Source organism: Pteropus vampyrus, unplaced genomic scaffold, assembly GCF_000151845.1.
Source record: "Pteropus vampyrus isolate Shadow unplaced genomic scaffold, Pvam_2.0 Scaffold114, whole genome shotgun sequence".
Taxonomy (NCBI): Eukaryota; Metazoa; Chordata; class Mammalia; order Chiroptera; family Pteropodidae; genus Pteropus; species Pteropus vampyrus.
In genome coordinates this window covers 705,139-714,011 of record NW_011888895.1, presented here as the reverse complement: position 1 = coordinate 714,011, position 8,873 = coordinate 705,139, and the positions used below count along the sequence as shown (strand labels likewise).

General features: G+C 41.3%; 1 protein-coding gene and 1 pseudogene across 4 annotated transcripts in view; both read right to left on the bottom strand.

Annotated features, from left to right (window-relative positions):
* The window catches only part of HLCS (holocarboxylase synthetase), a 188,432-nt gene that overhangs the window by 64,266 nt on the left and 115,293 nt on the right, over nucleotides 1–8,873 (bottom strand). The gene's annotated exons all lie outside the window — the stretch shown is intronic.
* Nucleotides 4,838–5,598, bottom strand: LOC105295818 (annotated as a pseudogene).

Sequence of the window (8,873 nt, the reverse complement as noted above, 5' to 3'; positions counted from 1 at the left end):
GGACACACGACAGAAAGAGCTTTTTACCTCTCGATCTTTAACATTTGGTGTCTGTTTTTGTTCTTATGACCTCTATTTCCATTCAATATGTTGCCTGTGGGTTGTTTTTTCCAAATACATTAAAAGTGTGTGCCAAACACCAATTTTAACTTTTTAAGTGAGAAATGAATCCCATGCAAATTTATTTGTATTTGACATGAAAATATTCATTAAAATATAACTGAAAAAATACACAGAATCAAATGTAACTCCTACTGATTGTGATACAAAGAACACTGGGGCTTGTCCCAGGAGAGGGGTCTGAGGAGCTGCAAAGGCTGTTTGGCGGGCCTGCAAGGAAAGAACAGTCCGGGCGCATGTGATGACGACGTTTCAATGAGGACACAGAGCAATAGCGAGCAGGCACATGAAAGAGTCATTACTGGTTGAGCCTGAGATGAAAGGAAGAGCTGGGCTGTTTGCAGAGGAAGCAATGCAGGAAGTGATAGATCTCCGGTGCCTATATGAAGCAACTTTAAAAACAAAGAGAAGCTTGGATTTGGTCCAGAGCTGGAAGGAAGGTCTCCGTGGCACTTTACAGAGGAAGTACCTCAGCAGAAGGGTTGAGAATGAAAGTGCGGGTTCCAGAGTTAAGAGGCCAACAGGGAGAGCCTTTTCTGAAGATGAGCTTTGGGGCCCAGATGAGAAGCTAGAAGAGGAAGGAGGACTTGATCACCCGATGACATGCAGAGAAACGGGATGGACTAAGCAGAGCCAATCTAGAATGAATGTGTCCTGTTGATCCAAATCCCATTCACCCCTAAAGACCAAGGCGAGGTCCTCCTCCTCCTCTAAGAAGCCTTTAGATGCCCCCTGGGGTAGGTAAGGAGGGCTGGCACCCCAAACCCTTCCAGCTTCTTTCTAGGGTGCCCTCCTATCCTGCAGAGGCTGAAGAAGTTTAAAATGGCATTCCCAAGCCCCATACAGGTAAGGCATTGAGGCAACTGACATAGGTTTGTCAACGAGATGCATTCACGTGAGATCTGGAAGATGGAAGAGGGGCAGAGACACCCTCCTGTTGCTTTGGCTATTGTGTGTCCAGTCCCCAGCCTGGTAGGAGCAGCCAGATCGAGTATCCTAAGGCCACAAGATTCCTGCACGTTGCAAGGACGTGCAGCGGCAGTAAGCACCTGAACCCTGGACTCAGCTAAAGGTGTGCTCCTTAAGTCAGCAGTACCCATGACTCCTCCTCTTCTTCAGTGGTGGGCTACTTCAGAGGCTGTTTTCTAGGTCATTCTTGGAGCTAACTCAGAGTCAGTGCCTCCAGCTCCCTCAGTAATCTCCCAAGTACCCAATCACTTACATTCAATCCCTTTCGGCTCAAAAGACCTGGAACCAAGCCCCGACTACCATGCCCACAATGTGTCCTCCTTCACCTCCAACTTGTACTGGGCAAGCAGTAAAGTTCTACTGTGCGGCCTTTTCTAGAATGGATACATAACGTTGCATGTCATGCTACATACCGTGAACTTTTCACACCACCATGAATGAAATATGTAGTATCATTACTCCCATTTTACACAGGAGGAAGTTTAGCTTGTCCAAGTTTACACAGTTGGCAATGGAACTGGAATTCCATTCTACTATACTGCCTCCCAGCAAAAGTGTACATAGTGAATATATAAACAAATACTCGTGAGGAAAATGGAGATGATAGAGGGCCCAGTGTTAGCTTCATAAGCGTAAATATCTGGGCATGTTTATAGGCAAAAGGAATAAAGAAGAGCAGAAAAAGAATCATTAAATGTGTGGATAAAAAGAGTGCTAACAGTTGGTACAATAACTTAGACAAGTGGGAGGGAGGGTTAGAGACAGAAGGGATAGTGCACTCGGGAGACCTGAGAGATACAGGAGAATATAGATGGTTGGTGGCAGGCTGGGGAATGGAGATGCCATATGGAACCCGTGAAGTCTGTCTTGAGAGTAAAAAAGGATAAGGGCATAAAATTAAGAAAAGCACTAAAGGTCACTGGGAGTACTTCGATGAGCATATTTAACCGATCAGTGAAAAATACTGCCTTGCTGGAAGAGATGAGTAGAAAGAAACCCGGTAATGGGTATTTTTCTAGTTTCTCCATGTTTTAAGAACTGAAGAAAAGATATTAAACTTTGTCATATGTGCAAGTTGAGGCCTAATTCAATCTTTTTCAGTTCAACAGCCCTGGAAGCAAGCCCGCAGTGCCATACTCACAATGTGTCCTCCTTCGCCTCCAACTTGTATTGGTTTGGAAGGAACAGAATAAAGCCAGGCACCAGTATAGAACATATCAACAAAGAAGTCAAACATTGCTAATGGGACTATATTTCTTAATAGCATATTCATACTTGTATCTATCTCCAGTACTTGGTACACTGGTGGTACTTAGAAGCTTGTGGAATGAATGAATGGTTATGCTTCACTAGAGCAGAAAGGATCGAGACCCTGGAAGTGTTAAAAGATGTGCTGAACAAAACTCTGCTGAAGGGGAGGGCTTTTCTTTTCTTTATTCTTCCTTTTTTACAAAGGGATAATGGCCTATTCAGCAATCCTTTTTTTTTTCTGACTATACCATATAACATAATACCATATTTTCACTAACAGCAAAAACAATTCACATTAGAAAGGGTTCTTCCATCTACCAGAGTTAATTTTTTAAGTGGATAAGCAATTAAAGATGCCAAGTAGATTAAAATTGATCCCTAGCATGAAAGTTGTGATCAATAAAAAACAATCTGTAAATTTGATTGCATAAATCCTTTTTACTTAAGTCCACCATAAGCATAATTTTCAGGATCACTCCTTTGATCTCACTTACTGGAAAAGAAAATATAATAAAAATATTGCTACAGAACTTCATTTTCAGAAAATGACAGTATACCTATTTTAAAACTTTGAACCACTCATGGAAGACAAATGTGTGATTATCAGAACATACTGCTAATCATGGAAAATGTGTGACTAAAAAGCCCCTGGGGATCTAGCCAAGCTCCTAAACTAGTATTAAAAAAATGCTCTCAAAAATGCAGTGTGCTTTACTTAACTGGTTCCAATGGCCCCTTACTGGTTTTCATGGTTTGACAACTGTATACAATGTCCTCTGGCTTCTTGCTATGAGGACTGAACTGTCATCCGTCTCTCCTCCTCACTTAGTTGCCAGTTCTACTGAACTCCTGTGAAACTTCAGGTAACATACTGAAACCCCACTTATTTATCTGCCAGACAGGATGTCTTGCTGTTTAGTTTGTGAGAGAAGCACAAACTGCAGCTCTTCGTCTCTTCGTTCTCTTTCTCATCGGCTTCTCTTCCCACCTCTGCGATGCATTACAGTATCAAATCTAAGGACATTCGTAGGCGGTTCAGTAGCAACTGTTTTATAAGTGCATTCTAAAAGTTGATACATACCAACTTTTTATGTTATGACACACCATTTACATTATTAACAACATAGCTATTATTTATTATGAACCAAACAGTATGCTATGATTACATTTCCTTCTCAATGGGTTCATTGTGCCATTTAATGTAGACTATTTCTACTATCAAAATTAAAAGAATACTTTTTTCCATTCTAACAGATACTGTTATGCAGTAGGTTGAATGGTGTTCCCCACAAATACATGTCCATGTCCTAACCCCTAGAATCCGTGAATATTACCTTGTTTGAAAAAAGCTTCTTTGCAGATGTAATTAAGTTATGGATCTGGAATTCCCCAGGTGGGCCCTAAATCCAATGACAAGTATCCTTATAAGAGACAGAAGAGGAAGAGACACAGATATACAGGAAGACAGAGGTAGAGACTGGAAGTGATGTGGCCATAAGCCAAGCCCAGAAGCTGGAAGAGGCAAAGATTGGGTGCTCCCCCTGGAGCCTCCAGAGGGAGCACAAACCTGACAACACCTTGATTTTGGACTTCCGGCCTCTAGACCTGTGAGAGAATGAATTACTGTTGTTTTAATCCACCCAGTTTGTGGCAATTTGTTACAGCAGCCCTAGAAAACTAATACGCATATATAGGATTACTGAACTCTCAATGACAGTGCACAAACCAGCAATTTCCTTTTTTTTTTTTCCCCAGAGGTTTTCCTCCTGGAGTGCTTTGTCCTGTTCCACTCTGAATGGGTTGATCGAGGCCTCCTTTATTACTGTCTTCTCAGGACTTCTTTTGTTGCTTTTATGGGTTGGACCCTTGGAATCACTGTTTCCTGAATCTCATGTTTTCATCATTCTTGGTTTCTTTGTTTTACTAGAGCATGTCCTTGAGCAACTTCCTAAGAAAGGCTATGCATGAAGTTAACTTTCTGAGTCTTTTGAGTGTCCCAGATCTCTTTACCTGTGTTCAAATTTAATTGGTAGTTTGAGTGGAAACATAATTCTAGACTTTATTCTCCCTCAGAACTTTAGCATATTCCCTTTATCCTTGGTTCCCTGAAATTTCACGTGCCAAGGTATGTCTTTTTAAAAATCCATTCTGTATGTAGGGCCTTGCAACATGAAGAGTCATGTCTTCGTGTATTATTTATCTGAAAAGTTCCCCACCCAAACCTTTTTCTCTAGTCTCTCTTATTGGTTACCAGGGCTATCCAACAAAACTTTCTGTATTGATGGAAATTTTCTGTAAGTCTGCATTGTCCAATACCATAGCCACTAGACACGTATGGCTATTGAACAACTAAAGTGAGGCTAAGAAACTGAATTTTTAATTTAATATTAATTTAAATTTAAATAGCCACATGCAGCTAGCTTTAGTCCTTATCTAGAAGCTTTCCTACAATGTATCTTTATTCTAGCCTCCTCAATGATTTTTTAAACTTGGCAATCATCATACATTTCCAATACTGCAGCTCTTTAATAGAATCTTAATCTTGTTTTTTGGGTTTTTTGTTTGTTTTTGTTTTTTTTTTGCTGCAAAAAGCTTTTTTGTTTCAATTTAGTCCAAAGCGTGGGAGAGGGTTCCAAGATGGTTAGAAGGCCGTCTATTGGTTGCAGGGAGAAGCTCAAGCACAAGGCCAACACCAGGTGGATGCAGAGGGGCCCCCAAAAGCCTCTGGACTCCAAAGGCTCTTAGTCATGCTTGAGGGTGAGCCTTTCGAAGAGATACTCGCCTAGCCCAGTCCAGCCTGCGGAGGTTAGTCAGGTGATCGTCCATCTTCTTGATGAGTTTCGCCTCCTCATCTAGGAAGTGGCTCTTCAGGAAGTCACAGGGGTGGGGGTCTGCGCGGGCAGAACACAGGGCATGCAGATCCAAAAGGGCCTGGTTCAGGTTCTTCTCCATGACCATGGTGGCTTTCATGGCATCCTGAGTTTTGCCCCACTCATCTTGAGAAGGCTTCTGCAGGTCCTGGAAGAGGGTGTGGCCGCCATGCTGGTTTTGCATCTTCAAGAAATGCTTGGCGCCTTCGTATTTCTCCTCGGCCAACTAGCAAAAGAAGTGACCCAGGCCTTCCAGAGCCACGTCACCACAGTCGAAATAGAAGCCCAGAGAGAGGTAGGTGTTGGAGGCCCACAGAAGCAGGTTGACCAGGTGGTTGACAGCTGTCTCCACCTCAGTGGAACAATTCTGACAGATTCGCAAGCTCATAGTTGTTCTATGATAAGGAATTAAGCTCAAAATGAAGAATTTTCATTTTCTACTTCTGTAAATATGCTTGCTGCATGGACTGTACTCAAAACTGACTAAAGACTCACCCTCCCTTTTTGTTTGATCTGTCTAAGCTACAAATTTAACTGTTTGTACTCCCTAGCAACTCCCGCCGCTTTGTAGCAGTCTGAGTTCAAATTACCCAATCAGGCCATGCCAAAAAGGGTCTATATAAGGACTGTTGCAACTGAGCTCCGGGCCCAGATCTTCAGAGCACTAGCTCCTCTGGGACCACCGGCGTAATAAACCTGAGTTCTCCAACTCTCCAGGTGCTGCTTGGTTTCTTGCCAGTCTGATTTTGGATCTTTTCCGCAACAAAAACACAGTTTTGGCTGGTCTCGGAGGCCAAGGAGAAGGTTCCGAAGGTTACAACTGGAAAAGAGGTTGGAGAGTGGTCGGAGGCTGAAAGAAGGGGTATCCCTGGGTCTGTTCCATCCAAACACTGTTGAAGCAAAAGACAGATCCGGGAGACTGCCGAGGGCACTGCCTCTTAATTTTGATTTAAGGGTGAAATAGTCTTGACTGCATATTCATATCTTAGAGGTTTGTAAATTCTATTCTTTCACTGAATTAGCTTTTTCTTCAGTATTCAGTTTTCCTGTTTATCTTAGCCCTTCTCATTTTAAGTTTTAATAACATGTTTGGTTATCTTTGGTTTTCTATTCGTATTCAAACTTGAGTTAATAAAAAGACTGACAATTCTCCAGGAACATTTTCAAGTTTCTGCACAGTTCAGGCATTCAGAGGAAAAAGTTTTGACCCACATGGTTAAAAGATGATTGAATAGAAATCATGCTTTGGAAGCTAGAGACAGTATATTGCTCCAAAGAGCCTTAGAGGAATCTCACATGGAATCATTTATTTACATTCCAGGGTAGTAAAACCTGGGGACCTTCAGCTCCCTTCCCCTGTTCTCTGTTTTGCTCCCACGACTTGCTTATATTCCACAGTAAAATCAGTCTCCATCTCCTTCTTTTCCTTTTCCTCTCTCCCTCCTTTCTCTTCTCTCCTTCCTTTTTCTTTCTCTCTTCCTCCCCTCCCCACTTCCTCTCTTCTCCCCCTCCTTCTTCTTTTCCCTCTCCTTCTCTCTCTCTCTCTCCCTCTTTCCTTCTCTGAAAGGCAGATGTGCCAGTCACCCTGTACAGGCTCCAAGTCTCATAATTCTGGGATTCCATTCCTGGGATACAACCCAGCTGCTCATGCAGGGTTGTCAGGAGCTGATTTGGGTTCCCCATACCAAAATTAATGTGCTGAAATCCTAACCCTCGATAGCCCCAGAATGTGACTTTATTGGAGAGAGAGTCTTTACACAGGTGATTAAGTTAAAATAAGGTCATTAGTGTGGGCCTTAATCAAGTATGATTGGTATCCACATAATAAAAAGAAATTCAAACACAGAAATGTACAGGGGAAGGACAATGTGAAGATACATGGAAAAGATGGCCATCTACAAGCCAAGGAGAGAGTCCTTCCCTCACAGCCCTCAGATGGAAGGAACAACCCTTCTGACACCTTGACCTCGGACTTCTACCTTCCAGAATTGTGAGAAAATAAATTTCTGTTGTTTAAGCTGCATAGGCTGTGGTACTCTATTATGGTAGCCCTAGAAAATGAACACACAGGATAATGTCATATTGTGCTGTTTCATGGAGACTGAAACTAAGAAGCTCTGTAATATAAGGTCTGTTCTCTGATTCAGAAATCTTTTTTTTTTTTTTTTGTCAGAATATATCTATATATCTGCTTAACAGCAAGGAACTCTGTATAATCAGTTTGTCAACAGACAGATTTCATTTTAGCAAAAGTGGACACTGGGGACCCCTAAATTCTCAGGTGAGGAGCATTTTACTCTAAGGTACCAAGGTCATACTAACTGTTCCAGTTATCGCCAGAAAGCCATTCCATTTCTTTAAATATAAGAATCAGAAGAATATTTTTCTTGGGGAAAAACTACCTGCCATTTTTCAAAGGCAGCAGAGGAGACAGGGTATTGAAAATTGAGTACACAACTGGGCCCTATGTTTTCAGCCTCTTGAAATAGATACATCCCAAGTTCAGAGCCTGTGAAGCCTCTGCCCTGGAGATCAGCTCCTTCCACAGTGGCAGATCTCCATGTGTACTAGGCTTCCTCAACCATTAATCTTCCTTCTGCTTTACGTCTTCTAGAAATTAGTTTAAATCTCATCTGCTAATAACTGCCTCTGATTTTCTTTGATGTTGATATTTAACTTTTACTCTTACAGTCATTTTAATGAGGGCTCAAGAAGGAGAGAAAATAAACATGTGTACAGATTGCCAGTTTGAACTAAAAGCGTCAAGTTTTTCTTGAATATGGTTTCTTGATATTAAATCAAAGACCCAGAGTTCTCTTAACTACACCGAACACTCTCAAACAGCTAAGTACATGACAAGTTACACAAAACAATTTTTTCAAGCAATATTGAAAATTTTTTTTAAAAAATGGTAGCAATAGAAATCTTTGAGGGTAACCCAAAGGAAGTAAAGAAATTAAATTTCAGAATATAAAAACAAAGTTCTTATATCAAAAGAACTATCTGTCTGGAAACTGAAAATTATTATGTATTTAGGTATTGGATATTTTGAATTTTGGTGTTCTTCGTAGGTAAAAGGAAATAACTCTTTAAAAAAAATTTAAATAGTTGCTTATATTCTCAGTCCTAGAATTGGTTTCTAAGTAATCGACTCACAGGAATTTCGCCAAATGACTAGCCTTTGTCTAGTAGCCTTGAGATAATTGAGTAGACATAAGACAGGCAGCCAAGTTACAGGTCACACAGCTAAGCTTTTACAACTCAGATTTTCAGCCTTTCTATCACCATAGTGGAAGAAAAAACTCCTCTCAATTCCCTCAGGGATGTGTTCTTGCACATGAATTGGCATTTAGGCTCAGTTAGATACTAAAGGCCTGGTCTTTTAAAGCCAAGCAAGACAAGTTCCAGCCAGGCAAGTTGCTGCTACTGTATGTACATCAGCACCTCTCATCTGTGTCCTGTCTACTGATTGGTGAGTGGCCTTCTGGCTTTTACATGCTCAGAGCTATAACTTAATGAAAAAGAGCAAAGGTAAAAGAAAGGCTTGAAGAAGAGGAAGAGAATAGAAAGAATACCAGGATTTACTTGTCTACTTGACTGCAATCCTAGCACAGCAGTCAGAATACCACACTAGGGAATCTTGATGAAGGACTAACATAGATC